This window comes from Podarcis vaucheri (genome assembly GCF_965113315.1).
Source record: "Podarcis vaucheri genome assembly, chromosome: 12".
Lineage (NCBI taxonomy): Eukaryota > Metazoa > Chordata > Lepidosauria > Squamata > Lacertidae > Podarcis > Podarcis vaucheri.
In genome coordinates, this window is record NC_138750.1 from 52,996,172 (window position 1) to 53,011,774 (window position 15,603).

General features: G+C 43.5%; 1 protein-coding gene and 1 long non-coding RNA gene across 5 annotated transcripts in view; one reads left to right on the forward strand and one right to left on the reverse strand.

Moving 5' to 3' along the window:
- The window catches only part of DPP6 (dipeptidyl peptidase like 6), a 506,040-nt gene that overhangs the window by 314,698 nt on the left and 175,739 nt on the right, over window positions 1-15,603 (reverse strand). The window lies entirely within an intron of this gene.
- Window positions 12,709-15,042, forward strand: LOC309515139. The gene is made up of 3 exons (XR_014212314.1): window positions 12,709-12,876; window positions 14,357-14,570; window positions 14,738-15,042. It is a non-coding gene; the product is annotated as an uncharacterized lncRNA (long non-coding RNA).

Consider the following 15,603-nt stretch of genomic DNA (forward strand, 5'->3'; position numbering starts at 1 on the left):
AGGCTATGCATTATTAATATTGCTCCCATTACTTTCCAAACACAACTCCTTGGAAATATCAATACTCTTTTTAAGCATCTTGTCAAAGCCCATTGTTGCAAGCTCTCCCTAGTATTGCATGGCCTAAACTCATAGGCAGGAGTGGGCAAAATAGTTCAGTGCAAAATTCTGAGTAGCTCTGAGAGTAAGGAAAGGTAAGGATTCTCTCTGTTCTAAGTGTATTGTTACCTTCCATTGATGTATTATGCTTGCACTCAATCTTTTGCATTGCATGGAATGTAGTGAGGGTCACTGAACAATGGAAGCATGAGAAAAAGTAGCTAACTCAAACATTGGACATCAAGAAGGCTCTCCAATTTATATTGAGATATGTTTCTCATTCACTGAGGTCCACTACACCCTTGTACCACCCACTGCACACATATTCTAATTTCTCTGTTTGCAATTCAATGAATACTTGACTGAACACCTCATCCCTACCTTCTAAAATCTCCTTGCTCTTCTGTGACTGTTGGTCTCTATGTGGCAACAATTTTGTTTTACCCTATGCACATAGCATACTAACACACCGTACTTATTCACAGAGACCTACGCCAGTTGATCCTACTGCTTCATCAGCTGCTCAACACTGGAACAAAATCGGAGTTCAGTGCAAGAGGGATGTTGACAAACTGGAAAGCTAAAATGATGGTTTACTTATATTTATTTTATAGGCCTACGTGTCATTATGAAAAAAACAAGAGAGTGGTTTACAAAATGCATTAAAGTAACACTAAAACATAATATGAAGAATTCAGTAATGTAGGTACCTAAGGACCAGTGCCTGGAAAAGGTCATGTGAACAGGAAGGCGACTTGCTCATGTAAAAACCTGCACCCTCGGCATCTGTCATATATATAAGGGGAGACATAATGTGGTGGCAACTGCAGAGAAGGCGCTTCGAGTCACCAAATGTGACGACTCTTTAGCAGTCCAGTATCTTATAAGTCAACAACAAAATATTTAACTCAGCTTCGTAAAGAGTACATAGTTCCCTCTGCACTGGTGCAATATGTGCATGATAGTGTGTTTCGGTATGCATCCTAAACACTGCATTTTGCACTAGATACAGATTCCAAACTGACCCTAAGGAAAGCCCCACACAGAGTGGATTGCAAAATCCAGTATAAACTTTAGGTATGAAAAACTACTGTCTCCAAGCTGGTGAAAGGCGCTTCAAGTCTCTGAGGACACATGAGCCTTCCATCAGAAATATGTATTGTGGAACACCCCAAAAGTTTTGAACATGCTCCTTCAAGAGAAGTCCAAGACCCTCCAGAAGAGGGAAACTACCAAGATAAAGGGCCTAAGGTGGCAAAAAAGGCAACATTTTATGAATTATAAAAGGAGGATGCTGTGGATGAAAGACCCCCCCCCCGAATGCACAGAACAGCATGCTATACTGTAAATGACCAAACAGAAATGTTTCCTAGCTATTCTTACCTTGGCCTACTTGCTTTAGGTTCCTCAGCTGTGCTAAAGACCCAGGATGTGCTACCTACCTGATAAGTAACAGGAGCTATCCCTTCAACAAAGAACTCCATAGCCAAAGGAACCGGGGAGACCAGAAAAGCTGGCGGAACTCTGCTGCAGCAATTGCAGTGGCAGAACAGCCAGCTTCTTCAAACTAACAGGACATACGTAGAAATTATGTAATATTTATTTAAATTAATTAATTACATGAGAAGCAACAACATTCCAAAACAAGCCAGAAATTTTCTGCTTGGGGTTTTTTTGTGTGTTTTTTTTTAATGCTCATTACCCTCCAACTCTGTGAAGGGTTTCAAAGGTTTCTTCGCTCAAAGACTCTTCCCGCTCCCTGGGCAACAACAACTTTGAAGAAAGAAAAACAACTTCTCTCTGGTATCAGGATTTGTAGACACAAGATTCAGGATGCACCAAAAGCAGCAGAAAGAAGCGGAAATCATATTGAGACTGAGAGGAGCACTGAGGAAGTCACTTTATAATGTCTGACCTTGGAATGTCCAAAGCAGCTCAAGAGGGAAGAAAATGCAAAGCCCTCTCTCAAAGGTAGAACTTAATCCATGTCACAATCAGAAAGGGGTGGACCCTCCCAGCTCTCACCTGGGAGCTTCCCTTTCTTTTCCCAGGCTTCCACCTGGGTCCTTCACCAACAACCCATCCCGCCATGTTCAGTTCCTACAGATACTGCATGCATCCTGGAAGATGTGGCCATGACTAATACCCACATCTCTGAAACATTAAGGCATGCGTAGATAGTGACAAGCATTTCCAGGATAGCAAAGTTCTCCTCAGGCATGAGCCTCCTTGTCTTAGATAACCCTTTGAAAGCACAATCCTGCCACTGAGAATGCAGAAGTATAGCAAACAAGTTTGCGTTCTACACTGACATGACAATCACCTTCCACCAGCAGAATTCTGCCTCATCATCTAAACTTTGCAGAAGTGGCCTACAGTTATTTTAGCCCATGTGGGCAGTGTTCCATTCCTGGGTTTCATTATTCTTCAGAAGACTGTTTAAAGGAAGGCTGATTTCAATAGGCAGACAAAAATACGCAGAGAAAAATACAGAGAGCAAAACCAACCCTGTATATGGCGTTCATTGGACTAAGGCTTTCGACACTGTAAATCGTAATGCCCTGTGGACTGTCCTTCTGAAAAGTGGCTGCCCAGATAAATTTGCAAACATCATTCAGCTCCTCCATGATAATATGACAGCAACAATGGCTCTCAAAGTGAACCATTCACAGTGGGATCAGGTGTTAAACAGGGTTGTGTTATTGCCCCAACTCTATTCATTGTTTTCATTGCCATGATCCTACACTTTGTCAAAGGGAAACTCCCCACTGGAGTAGAAATCATATATAGAACAGATGGAAAGCTCTTCAACTTCCATCATAGAGCTTCAGTATGCTGATGACAACGTAGCGTGCACATGCTCAGAGGATGACCTCTAAACCATCCTAAATATCTTTGCAGAAGCTTACTAAAAGCTTGGCCTATCACTCAACATCCAAAAAACCAAAGTGCTGCACCAACATGTACAAAATAACCACTCTATGCTTGTGAAACATGGACCACTTATAATAAGCCATCTCTAACCATCAATGGTGTCTCCAAAAAAAAAAATTACACATCACTTGGGAAGACAGGCAAACTACTGGAAGAAGCAAAGATCACCAGTGTTGAAGCAATGATTCTTCAACATCAACTTCATTGGACTGGTCATGTTGTGCAAATGCCTGATGATCATCTTCCAAAGCAACTACAATATTCTGAATTTAAAAATGGAAAGCATAATGCTGGTGGTCAACAAAAGATGTTAAAGACTGTCTCAAGGCAAATCTAAAAAAATGTAGCATAAACACTGATAACTGGGAAAAACTGGCCTGTGAGCGCTTCAGTTGGAGAACAGCCTTTACCAAAGGTGTCATGGGCTTTGAAGACACTCGAACTCAGGACACAAGGGAGAAACATGCTAAGAGGAAGCCCGCTTGGCAAATCCACACCGTGATCAACTCCTGCCCGGGAACCAATGTCCCCACTGTGGAAGGGCATCTGGCCTCCACAGTCACTTACGGACTCATTGTTAAAACCATGTTTATGGAAGACAATCTTACTTGGCTACGAGTGATCGCCAAAGAGAAGAAGAAGAAGAAGAAGAAGAAGAAGAAGAAGAAGAAGATTTCGATATATCCAATTAAGTAGCCCTTGTCTTCTTCTATGAAAGGCTTCAGGTATTTTGGGGACAGGGAAGCAGGTGGTGGTAAAAGTATCTTGGTGTTTGAAAAAATATCACAGGGAATGAGTAGCTGAACAATATGAGCCATATGAAGACTTGTGGAAAGAGAGAAACTAATGCAAGTTCCTTTTTGTCCTGGTGTGAAATTATTTACTGGAATATATGTATAATAATAATAATAATAATAATAATAATAATAATAATATAATTTCACAATTCACATGACTAGGGTGCAATTGTCGGGTAGAAAATATTACCACTCACAAATAAATAGATACATTTTCTATTATCCAGAGGGGTTATTTGTAATGACCTTAATAATCTCTTATTATTATTATTATTATACTGTATGTAGCATGCACCAAATTGCCCCGAGGGAAATAGCATGTTACTTTATTTGTTAACCTCAGGAGTTGTCATTTTCTGCAAAAACCTGGGGCGACAGAAAAACACATTCCCACTAATAATTAGCATTTGGCATTAAGCGACGTTTCTCAAGTAGGCTGGCATGGCCTTAAATAGCACATTGAGAAGTATTGGACAATTTTAATAAGAGGCTAGAGCACGGCTTGGCCTCACCTATTAATTTTGCTTTTGTGAGTTTTAAAGTCAGGTCCTCATGGGTGCTTTTTTTGTTGTTTTAAATATTTAATAGCTCCTGCGATTGATGACATGCTTTGCAGATAGAATAGAAAGGATGTTGGGAAGTTTCTTGGTTTGAGAAGCAGTTATAGAGGAAAACTCTAGCTTGGCAAGTCGCCACTGATCAGTTTTGAAAATGAGAACTGCTGGGATTCAAGTGTGCGTTTTTTTTGTGTTCTTTTTTTAACACATTAACATCCCACACTTCCTGCAAGCAGCTCAGTATGCTGTATAGAGAATTTTCTTCATTTTACCTCTCTCCAAAAAAACTGTGTGTGACCAGAAAAAGGGTTAGCTGGTAAGATTCACTGCTTAACAAGATTTAAACCCAGGACTCTCATTGTATGTCCACCATCATTCTATCTATAGCACCATATTAGCTGACTAATGTTTGAGTTGCAAGTCAAGCTCTCCACCCAGGAACTCTTTTCAGCCATCGCAGATTTGCAAGGAGATAGTTGTAGTCAAGCTCTCCATGATCCCTGAATCCTTTTCAGTCCTCACATATTTACAGGAAGTTAGCTGGCAATAGCCTGTGAGAATTATATCAATTCTTGTACATCATTCAGTCCTTGAAAATGTCAGATGATTATACTCATGAAACTGTTCCAGGGGCATGTGCACACAGAAGCATTTCAAGAATCTATTTGCAAGTGCCAACTGATAAGTGTGAGAACCGGCCTTCATGGGCCAGAGATGTGGAACTGCAGAGAGGGATTCAGCACAGAACATAGCATGTCCTTTCAGTCAGCCTCATCTGCTCTGAGCTCCTGGGAAGAAGGCTTAGGTGAGATTTACTTTTCTAGAATCATAGAATCATAGAATCATAGAGTTGGAAGAGACCACAAGGGCCATCGAGTCCAACCCCCTGCCAAGCAGGAAACACCATCAGAGCACTCCTGACATATGGTTGTCAAGCCTCTGCTTAAAGACCTCTAAAGTAGGAGACTCCACCACACTCCTTGGCAGCAAATTCCACTGTCGAACAGCTCTTACTGTCAGGAAGTTCTTCCTAATGTTTAGGTGGAATCTTCTTTCTTGTAGTTTGGATCCATTGCTCCGTGTCCGCTTCTCTGGAGCAGCAGAAAACAACCTTTCTCCCTCCTCTATGTGACATCCTTTTATATATTTGAACATGGCTATCATATCACCCCTTAACCTCCTCTTCTGCAGGCTAAACATGCCCAGCTCCCTTAGCCGTTCCTCATAAGGCATTGTTTCCAGGCCTTTGACCATTTTGGTTGCCCTCCTCTGGACACGTTCCAGTTTGTCAGTGTCCCTCTTGAATTGTGGTGCCCAGAACTGGACACAGTACTCCAGGTGAGGTCTGACCAGAGCAGAATACAGTGGCACTATTACTTCCCTTGATCTAGATGCTATACTCCTATTGATGCAGCCCAGAATTGCATTGGCTTTTTTAGCTGCCGCGTCACACTGTTGGCTCATGTCAAGTTTGTGGTCAACCAAGACTCCTAGATCCTTTTCACATGTACTGCTCTCAAGCCAGGTGTCACCCATCTTGTATTTGTGCCTCTCATTTTTTTTGCCCAAGTGCAATACTTTACATTTCTCCCTGTTAAAATTCATCTTGTTTGTTTTTGCCCAGTTCTCTAATCTGTCAAGGTCGTTTTGAAGTGTGATCCTGTCCTCTGGGGTGTTAGCCACCCCTCCCAGTTTGGTGTCATCTGCAAATTTGATCAGGATGCCCTTGAGTCCATCATCCAAGTCGTTGATAAAGATGTTGAATAAGACCGGGCCCAAGACAGAACCCTGTGGCACCCCACTAGTCACTCTTCTCCAGGATGAAGAGGAACCATTGATGAGTACCCTTTGGGTTCGGTCAGTCAGCCAGTTACAAATCCACTGAGTGGTAGCATAGTCAAGACCGCATTTTACCAGCTTCTTTACAAGAATATCATGGGGCACCTTGTCAAATGCCTTGCTGAAATCAAGGTAGGCTACATCCACTGCGTTCCCTTCATCTACCAGGCTTGTAATTCTGTCAAAAAACGAGATCAGGTTAGTCTGACATGACTTATTTTTCAGAAATCCATGCTGACTATTGGTGATCACAGTACAGTGGTAGCTCGGGTTAAGAACTGAATTCGTTCTGGAGGTCTGTTCTTAACCTGAAACTGTTCTTAACCTGAAGCATCACTGCTGAAGCACCACAATGGGGCCTCCTGCTGCTGCCACGCCGCCGCCGCACGATTTCTGTTCTCATCCTGAAGCAAAGTTCTTAACCCGAGGTAATATTTCTGGGTTAGCGGAGTCTGTAACCTGAAGCGTCTGTAACCTGAAGCGTCTGTAACCGGAGGTACCACTGTAAATATATTTTCTCCCTTATTGCCCCCCCCACTCCATAACCCATTCAGTATCATTAAGATTCAACTGAGAATATTTTCTCCCCTGAATAAAATATACCCACCACCATGGTCTGGACCAAAAATATCTATAACAGCGAAGCTAGAAAATTGCAAGCTATCTGGTCTTTCCTCTCTCTCTCTCTCTCTTGTGCATGCACATGACATGTCACTCTGGGCACAGGTCAGACTCTTGATATAAACTCAATTCCAGTAGCAGCTGGTGTTGTGAGGCAAAGCCATGGAGCTGCCATCTCAACCCTGGCATTGCTGCAGCTTACTCTGATAGGGATGGGGCAGCGTAGTGGCAAGGCTGGGGCAGTGTGGATCTACCACAAGGACTAATCTGGCAGCTGTTGATGCATACATGCGCCCTAGCCTCATTGCGCTCCAGTCCCATCCAAGTAAACTGCAGTGACTCTGGTGTCTGGAAGGCAGCTACATGGCTCTGTGCCACCACACCAGACATTCCTGTTCGGCTCAGGGAATGAGGGAGGTTGTGCCTTTGAAAACTCAGTATTGAATGCTCAGTATTATATATAAAACATGCTTTGTGTGCAAAAGAACTCTTGTTGAGTTTCCAGCTGAAAGGACCCCGGATTGGGAAAGATCCTTGCCTGAGATGTGGGAGAGCTGCTGCCAGTCAAGGATAGTAGAATTAGGCGAGGGACCTATAGTCAGTCTTCACTTGAAGAAAACAATGAATTTCAGTACGCAACTCAACAAATATAAGTCTAACTTTGAAAATCTCCAACCAATATAAGCAGGCATTAATAACACCTATCTATATCCATATTCATAGTTATACCTACACAGTGTTTGATATAGTAATAGGCAGCATACAGATGTTTCCCAACACCTCAGGAATGATGTGACGTTCTGCTTATATTTGGAGCTCAAAGAATTGAGTAAAGCAGCAACAATGACTGGCTGAATTGGGTCTGCTTTGGTTCCGTGTACAAACCATTATTTAAAAAATGAGTCGTTATCTTTCTTTGCCATTTTGCTGTACAGTCTTGTAAGTATCTGCACGAGTGCGAGAGGTGTGCAGGGGTACACCCAGCCGTAGCGTGTTACAAAGGGAAGCAGCTCTTTCGGGGAGGTGGGGTTCCAGTTCCAGAAAAGCCCCCGCAGCAGGAAACAGACGATACGGACCCTCTGGGTCTAGCATTTTCCCTGATCCAGCTCCCTCCTCTCTGCATTCTTCGATCGAATTCTTCGATCGGGCACTAAGACTTATCCGGAATTTTGGTCACGAGGCACTCTTGGCAAAATGTGACATAGAGTCAGCCTTCTGTCTATTGCTGGTTCATCCCAATGAGTTCCATTTGCTGGGATTCAAATGTCAAGGAAAGTATTACATTGTCAAGGCTATGTCGATGGCCTTGCGCTACAGAACCAACTCACCTGGGGTGACACGTTACCTCAGTGACTTTCTACTCGTTGGGAAGCCCAATACCGGCGAATGTGCCTCCCTTCTGGAGGCCTTTTCAGCTTTGGCCCGCTCTTCATTCATGAGGATGGATCCCGATTGATGAGGCACCAATTCACCAGGGTACTTTGCAAAGCGATAGATGCCTGTGCTTTCCCTTCCAAAAGACTATGCAGCACATTCATTTAGGATTGGTGTGGCCACAATGGCCTCATGGGCCTTCCGGCAGACAGGATCAAGGAGATGGACCGCTGGAAATCTAATGCCTACTAAAGTATTCTGAGAACGCTCCGCTTACCTGTCTTTTCTTTCTTTATTCTTAGCTGTCTTCGGTAGTCCAGTGTGGATTTGCGGCCACAGTATCGTGCATTGGGCCCGCCTCCAGTCAGCAAGTTCCGGCTTCATGCCTAATCTGCGGCTACCATCGTGGGTGCGAGTTTCCTGGTTGTCGAGAAGGGGCATGCGCTGGCAAGAACTCATGCCACTGATGAAGGCCAAAGCTGCGCTGTTGGGCCCCCCAACATTCTAATCATTCAGCTGGGTGAGAGCGACCTGGCTAGCAGGAAGAGTGTGGACTTGCTGTGGAACATGAGAAAGGTCTTGGATGAGTTGGCTGCCTTATTTCCCAGAACAACCCTGTTCTGGTCCTCTCTCTTGAAGAGAAAGGTTTGGCGTGGTGCGCATAACATTATGGCCTTTGAGAAATCCAGTAAACTCTTGAATCGCGCGGTAGCGCGCAAAGTGCGTTTTATGAATGGCCTAGTTATATCTCATGATGATATCCAGATTGGCGACCAGACCCTATTCTGGGATGACGGCGTTCACCTTTCAGATTGTGAAAACAACATATGGCTGGCTAACATATCCAATAGTCTCAGGGATTGGTTGCAGCTGTGAGGGTATTGGCAGCGAGCCTTTTGGCTTGGGTGGCAGTTAGGCATTGGAATGTGTTGTTGGTGTTTCGGGGGGCAAGGTGTGGCCATCGCCTTCCCTGACAATTTTGGGTATTCCGCTAAAGGAATCCGGCGGTCGTGGATCCTGTCCGATGCCCGTGTGGCGGGGGGCCATGGCACAACCCTCGGTGACATCAGGAAGAGAGCCTATAGTTGGATTAGCATCAACAGTCTCCCCCTACTGGTGGTTAACCCCTCCTCAGACTCACCCCTCTACAAGTGGGTGGAGTCTAATGTTCCATGGTCCAATGCCTAAGCCAATACCTTCTCACATGCTGTAATCAATAAAGTTGTGGCCTTTATCTTACCCATTAACCTTACATTCTGTGTCCACGTGTCTTTATTCCCCAAGCGGGGATCAGGTCCTCGAATCACAAACCATTATTAAAAAAACGAGTCGTTATCTTTCTTTGCCATTTTGCTGTACAGTCTTAGAACTCCCCGTTGTCCCCTTTCAAAAGAAAATTATTGTTTATGCCAACAAGCATAATTTAGTTTTGATTTTTTCCCCCCCTTGCTGAATGGTTTGGGGGCGAGTAGGCTATCCTGTGGAAGAAAAAAAATATCTAAATAAGAAGTTGAAGTGTGATACCTTCTTTGATACGATTCTCTCTTTATGTGTGTGCAGTATATGAGCACCCTATGAGAGGGAGGTTGCCATGGCAATTACTCATTATTTTCCCATAGTAAGCTAGATACTTTTTACCAAAAAAAAAAAGAGAAAATCAGCCAATGTACCTTTTTAGTCCCTAGAGATACCTAATTTATATTGTACACAGAGCTTTCCTTTTTGACACTTCTCTAAATATTTAGTGCACTGCAGAATACCATAATCCCAATGACTCTTAACAAAATGGCCAATGTACTTCTTGAAAGCAGTTCCCAGCACACGGTTTGAGTCAAATATACTGGCTACTGCATCTCTCATTCCCTTCTATTAGAAAGGCTTTATTGCCGTGATGCCTCAGGCAAATCTAAAATGGAATGCGGGGTGGGGAAAACATCTAAAACATTTTGATTAAGGCAGATGCAAAGAATCTCAGGTAGCTCAGAAATGGAGGTCATTTGCAACTGTAATATGTATATGAAAAACTGAGCATTTCCCTGCCACTGTTCATCATTGCTATCTATATACTAATAAATAGTGATCTGAGTCATCCTGTACATGTGCTTATGTACGAGATACCTACCCATCACACCCAACACCCACACACATACTGCAGATCAGGCGCTGGGCAGAATCTGAGTGAGTAGCTTAGAACCTGAGTGAGTAGCTTAGAACCCCTGCACAATTCATTTATACCCTTATTGCAGATTGAAAGGCTGTGCTGAGAAAGAATGCAGCTTAGAGAAGCCTTCAATGTAATCCATTGTTCAATTTCAGGCTGTAGGTGTTAATTTTTTAAAATTTAAAAAATAAACATCACCTTAAGACAGACAGTACTAATAATAATAATAATAATAATAATAATAATAATAATAATAATAATAATAATATGCTGCCTATCTGACTAGGTTGCCACAGCCATACCGGGCAGCTCCCAACAGAGACTCCTGTCTTTGATGTTAATTTTTATTTTTCAGTCCCCTCTGTCACATTCTCAAGTAACACACGCAAACACAGAAGCTCCATGAAAAACTTAACATGCTCAGTCGCAACAGAATGAGGACTGAAAGTTGAAGGAGGAATAGAAATCTAGTAGGAGGGGAAATGGAAGGGAGTATCCTGCACAGGGGAAAGTCACACTCCAAAATTTGCTGCAGTTCCCCACCACTCTGTCCTCCATCTCTCCCAACTCCCCCTACTTCATATCCAAATTTCTCTTTTTAGCAGCGGCCGCAAGAGGCCCCATTAGCGAAAGCACGCCTCTAGTTAAGAACAGTTTCAGATTAAGAACGGACCTCCGGAACAAATTAAGTTCGTAACTAGAGGTACCACTGTAAATCTCTAGAGCCTTGGCCAAACTCTTATTTTCTTGATCACAAGCCTTTTACAGTTAAACAGGCTTTAAATTGTTCCCCTTCCATATATCTGGTGTGTGAGAATGAAACTGCCACTCTAGTTTACATTCGATAGTTTTAGCCAAACAGAGAAAAACACATCAAAAAGTGAACCGCCTGTGGGGCCACAGACTAAAAATTAGGGGAGCAGAGGGAGTGAACTGTGAGCAGGGAAAGGAACAGCAACAGGGCTGGGGGGGATCTCTGGTAGTCAGCTGTGGGTCCCCCTTGGCATAGGGGCCTCAGCAGTGATTCTAGCCCTGATAGCTAGCATTTTTGGAGGAGGAAGGGCAAGCCACATGTCTCATATAGCACATTTCCATACACCTTTTACTGTCTTCTAAATGAGCATTCAAACATCAAATTTGCATCTTTAAAACAACAAGGCTTCTATAAAAACCCTTCTTCAATTTATATATAAAAACAGTGCACATTTCTAAGCTTCTGGTACTTCATAAAAACAAGGATGGCTCCCTCTGGCTTTCACCAAGTGTCTTCCTCAGCTTCTTCCCAGGACCATTTCATTATTGATGGATATGTAATACGAACCACTTTCTTAAAAGAGCAAGCCAAACAGAAACATAGAGTGCAATCCGGACAAGTTAGGCACTTGCAAGACCTACTGATTTCAATCTGAGAGTTAAAATCATTTCAGCTTAACTGTGTGCTTAACTTTGGCTGTACTCTGTGCTCATAAAGCCAGCTGCGTTAACTTTCTAATAAAGCATCGTTTATCTGTTTTAGGCACCCCACCCACCACAAATAAATGTAATCGTTCCACTAAAGGCAATGGCAATAATTTAATACGTTTATGTTAGTGGCACTTCTAAGTGAGGACAGAGACTGTTTGCAAATGCAATGTAATGCTGACAATTATACATGCATTAGGCACATATAGAGTTACATTTGAACAGAATGTCAACAATAACTATTAAGTGGTTGCCTCGCCGTACCTTGTCCAGCTCTGAGTCTTCTAGAACAGCCTTCAATGATGTAGTGCCCTCCAGATGTTTTGAACTACAACTCCCACCATCCTCAAGCAGCAGATGGGAGTTGTGGTTTAAAAAACATCTGGAGAGCACAAATTAGTTCTAGGGCACAAGCTCTCTCTTCTACATTTTGGACAGGTTCAAGTTCCCCTACAGTGTGAGGGTCAATCACTGGCACCTCCAATTAAAAAAAAACACTGGGAAATGTGGGAATTAAACTCTAGTTCCCATTTAGCAGAGTTTTGTGTAAGTCAGCGCAAAGGGTCGTTTGACCCTTTAATTAGTTCTCTCTTTCCCTCCTATAAAAATCGCGCTAGACACTCTCTTTTAGAGTATAAGTATCCACTAACTTTTACTTACAAATTTGCACTTGCAGATTAAATATACAATGCAGGAAGGTGATACCTCAGTTGCTAAAACATAGATAGATTTGTATCTAAGACTAACAAACCTTTACAGACAGACTGATACTCTGACTCTGAGGCAGACAGCAGCACAACAGACAGCATACCTGCTGCTCTAACTGTTAAGACGGTTCTACTAACTGTCATAACTGAACCAACTGTCCTAACTGCCAGTTTACATATGTGCATTTTGGATGCTAACATCCCAGAGGAAAGACCACTGCCTTCAGATCTTCTGATTGCTGCTCTAAGCCATTGGGGGAAAATCATCACATACCGGGGCGGGGATTGGTCTGACTGTCTATGCAACCCTTTACTTAATTAATTAGGTAAAGGGACCCCTGACCATTAGGTCCAGTCGTGACCGACTCTGGGGTTGCGGCGCTCATCTCGCTTTATTGGTCGAGGGAGCCGGTGTACAGCTTCCGGGTCATGTAGCCAGCATGACTAAGCCGCTTCTGGTGAACCAGAGCAGCGCATGGAAACGCTGTTTACCTTCCCGCTGGAGCGGTACCTATTTATCTACTTGCACTTTGATGTGCTTTTTAACTGCTAGGTTGGCAGGAGCAGGGACCGAGCGACGGGAGCTCACCCCGTCGCGGGGATTCAAACCACCAACCTTCTGATCGGCAAGTCCTAGGCTCTGTGGTTTAACCCACAGCACCACCCGTGTCCCTAATTAATTACATATAGCTAATATTTCTATTAGAGCGGCCTTGGGAATCCATGGCCCTCCAGATGTTGTTGGACTCCAACTCTCATTAGCCACCACTGGCATGGGAAATGGTCTGGGATGAGAGGAGCTGTAGTCCAGCAAAATCCCCACCCCTGCGTTGGAGGATTATGTTGGGAGTCCTCATGTATACATAACCTGCAGCCAACACATCCCTCCTACTGCTTTCATGGTAATATACTGCTAATTCAACATGCAATGAATTACAGATGAGGAATATATTTCACCTAAAATGCAGGAAATGAGATGGCATGATGATGGTGATGAAGGAGGATGGGGAGGATTTGCTTATTGCCCATAGCAATTCCTTCTTCACACGCTGCTATTTTCTAAGACTTTATTCCTCACTCCATTACTGATTTCTGCACAGCAAACCCTGCCCTCTGCTGGCTAAATAAAATCAAAGCTGCATCTATTTCAGTTCTATGGTTTTGGACCCTATATTTGCATTTAGATTGCAATGAAAACACTGGCGCTATTTAGAATGCTTTCATGGGAACTTCGTATGGTACACTCTGTGGGGCCTTAATCAGGCATAATAAATAAGATCGTGCTTTTTTCAATCAATTTTTCAGTTTCATTATACGGTACAAAAGTGATGAATATGGCACTGAGATGCTCATATGCAAATTATGCATTTCATATTCATACATCTTATCCTAGCCCCTCCAGAAAAAGAGATCCCTGTGCCCTTGATTTGCTCAAAAAGTATGGATAAACACGAAATGCTTTTTAAAACTTTGCTGAAATAGGGAAAAAAATAGTTCAATGGAAACAAAACAAGAGCAAAAGAAGCTTAGTACTTCCAACTTTCTAAAGACCCACTTAAAGATACAATTGTATTTATTTATTAAGAATGAAACTGCTTTTGGATCGAACTAAGTCCAAAACTGATTACCAAAAAAAATAGACTTCTGATTATAATGTTTGCATGCTCAGAAGGTTGAAGATGTCCTTGTTGGGGGATGAGGGACTGTGGAAATGATTTATAATAATATTTGATATTAAAATGGATTTATTATAGAGCTTCAGCTGTTAGAATGAACTGTTTATTCCATGTCCCTTTGATTTTATAGAAAACCTCTTAATCAAATGTGAAGTACCTATAATGTAAAAGTATCCTTGAGGACCACTGACTTGGGGAGGAAAGGAAAAATCTGTGTGCGCATTGTTGTATCTGAAGAAATGATGGGAATGTTATAGGAAACTGAGAGAATGGGCAGTCTATAATGCATTGTCATGTTTTTTCAATGGGCACAGCCCCATTATTACTCAAATGCATCCAGTGGCGTAGCGTGGGTTGTCAGCACCCGGGGCAAGGCAAGTAATTTGCGCCCCCTAACCCGTGGATTTGCGCCCCCTAACCAGTGGATTTGCGCCCCCTAACCCTAACCCCCAGATGTTGCGGCCGGCCCCCCTGCACCCCCCACACTACGCCACTGAATGCATCCACAAAGGACACCTCAACAGCACATTTTACTTGCAGCATGATCACAAGTATATTTATTATGATGCAACCCCATGGAGTTCAGTAGGGCAAAGGGTTGTATCCAGTGCTACACTGTGTGGATGTTCCATCAGCACAATGATCTCTGCTGGTCCAACAGAACGTTCTCCCTCTCTTGCCCTGCCACATGTCCCCTAAATGTGTTCTAGGGGTTCCCCCAACTCTCTGGAGCAAACTTGGGCAGGGTGCAAGGAACACACAGGGGGAGGAGTGGGGGAACAGTCCCATCGCACATGGAAATCCTTGCCCTGACAGTATGAGTTACAGATGCTTGACTCCGCTAACCCAGAAGAACTTTGCTTCAGGATGAGAACAGAAATTGTGCAGCGGCGGTGTAGCGGCTGCGGGAGGCCCCATTAGCTAAAGTGGTACCTCAGGTTAAGAACAGTTTCAGGTTAAGAACAGACCTGCAGAACTAATTAAGTTCTTAAACCAAGGTAAAAGGTAAAGGTAAAGGGACCCCTGACCATTAGGTCCAGCCATGACCGACTCAGGGGTTGCGATGCTCATCTCGCTTTATTGGCCGAGGGAGCCGGCGTACAGCTTCTGGGTCATGTGACCAGCATGACTAAGCCGCTTCTGGGGAACCAGAGCAGCGCACGGAAACGCCGTTTACCTTACCGCTGGAGTGGTACCTATTTATCTACTTGCACTTTGACATTCTTTCGAACTGCTAGGTTGGCAGGAGCAGGGACCAAGCAACGGGAGCTCACCCCGTTGCAGGGATTCGAACCACCGACCTTCTGATCAGCAAGTCCTGGGCTCTGTGGTTTAACCCACAGCGCCACCCGAGGTACCACTGTACTAAACAGTAAA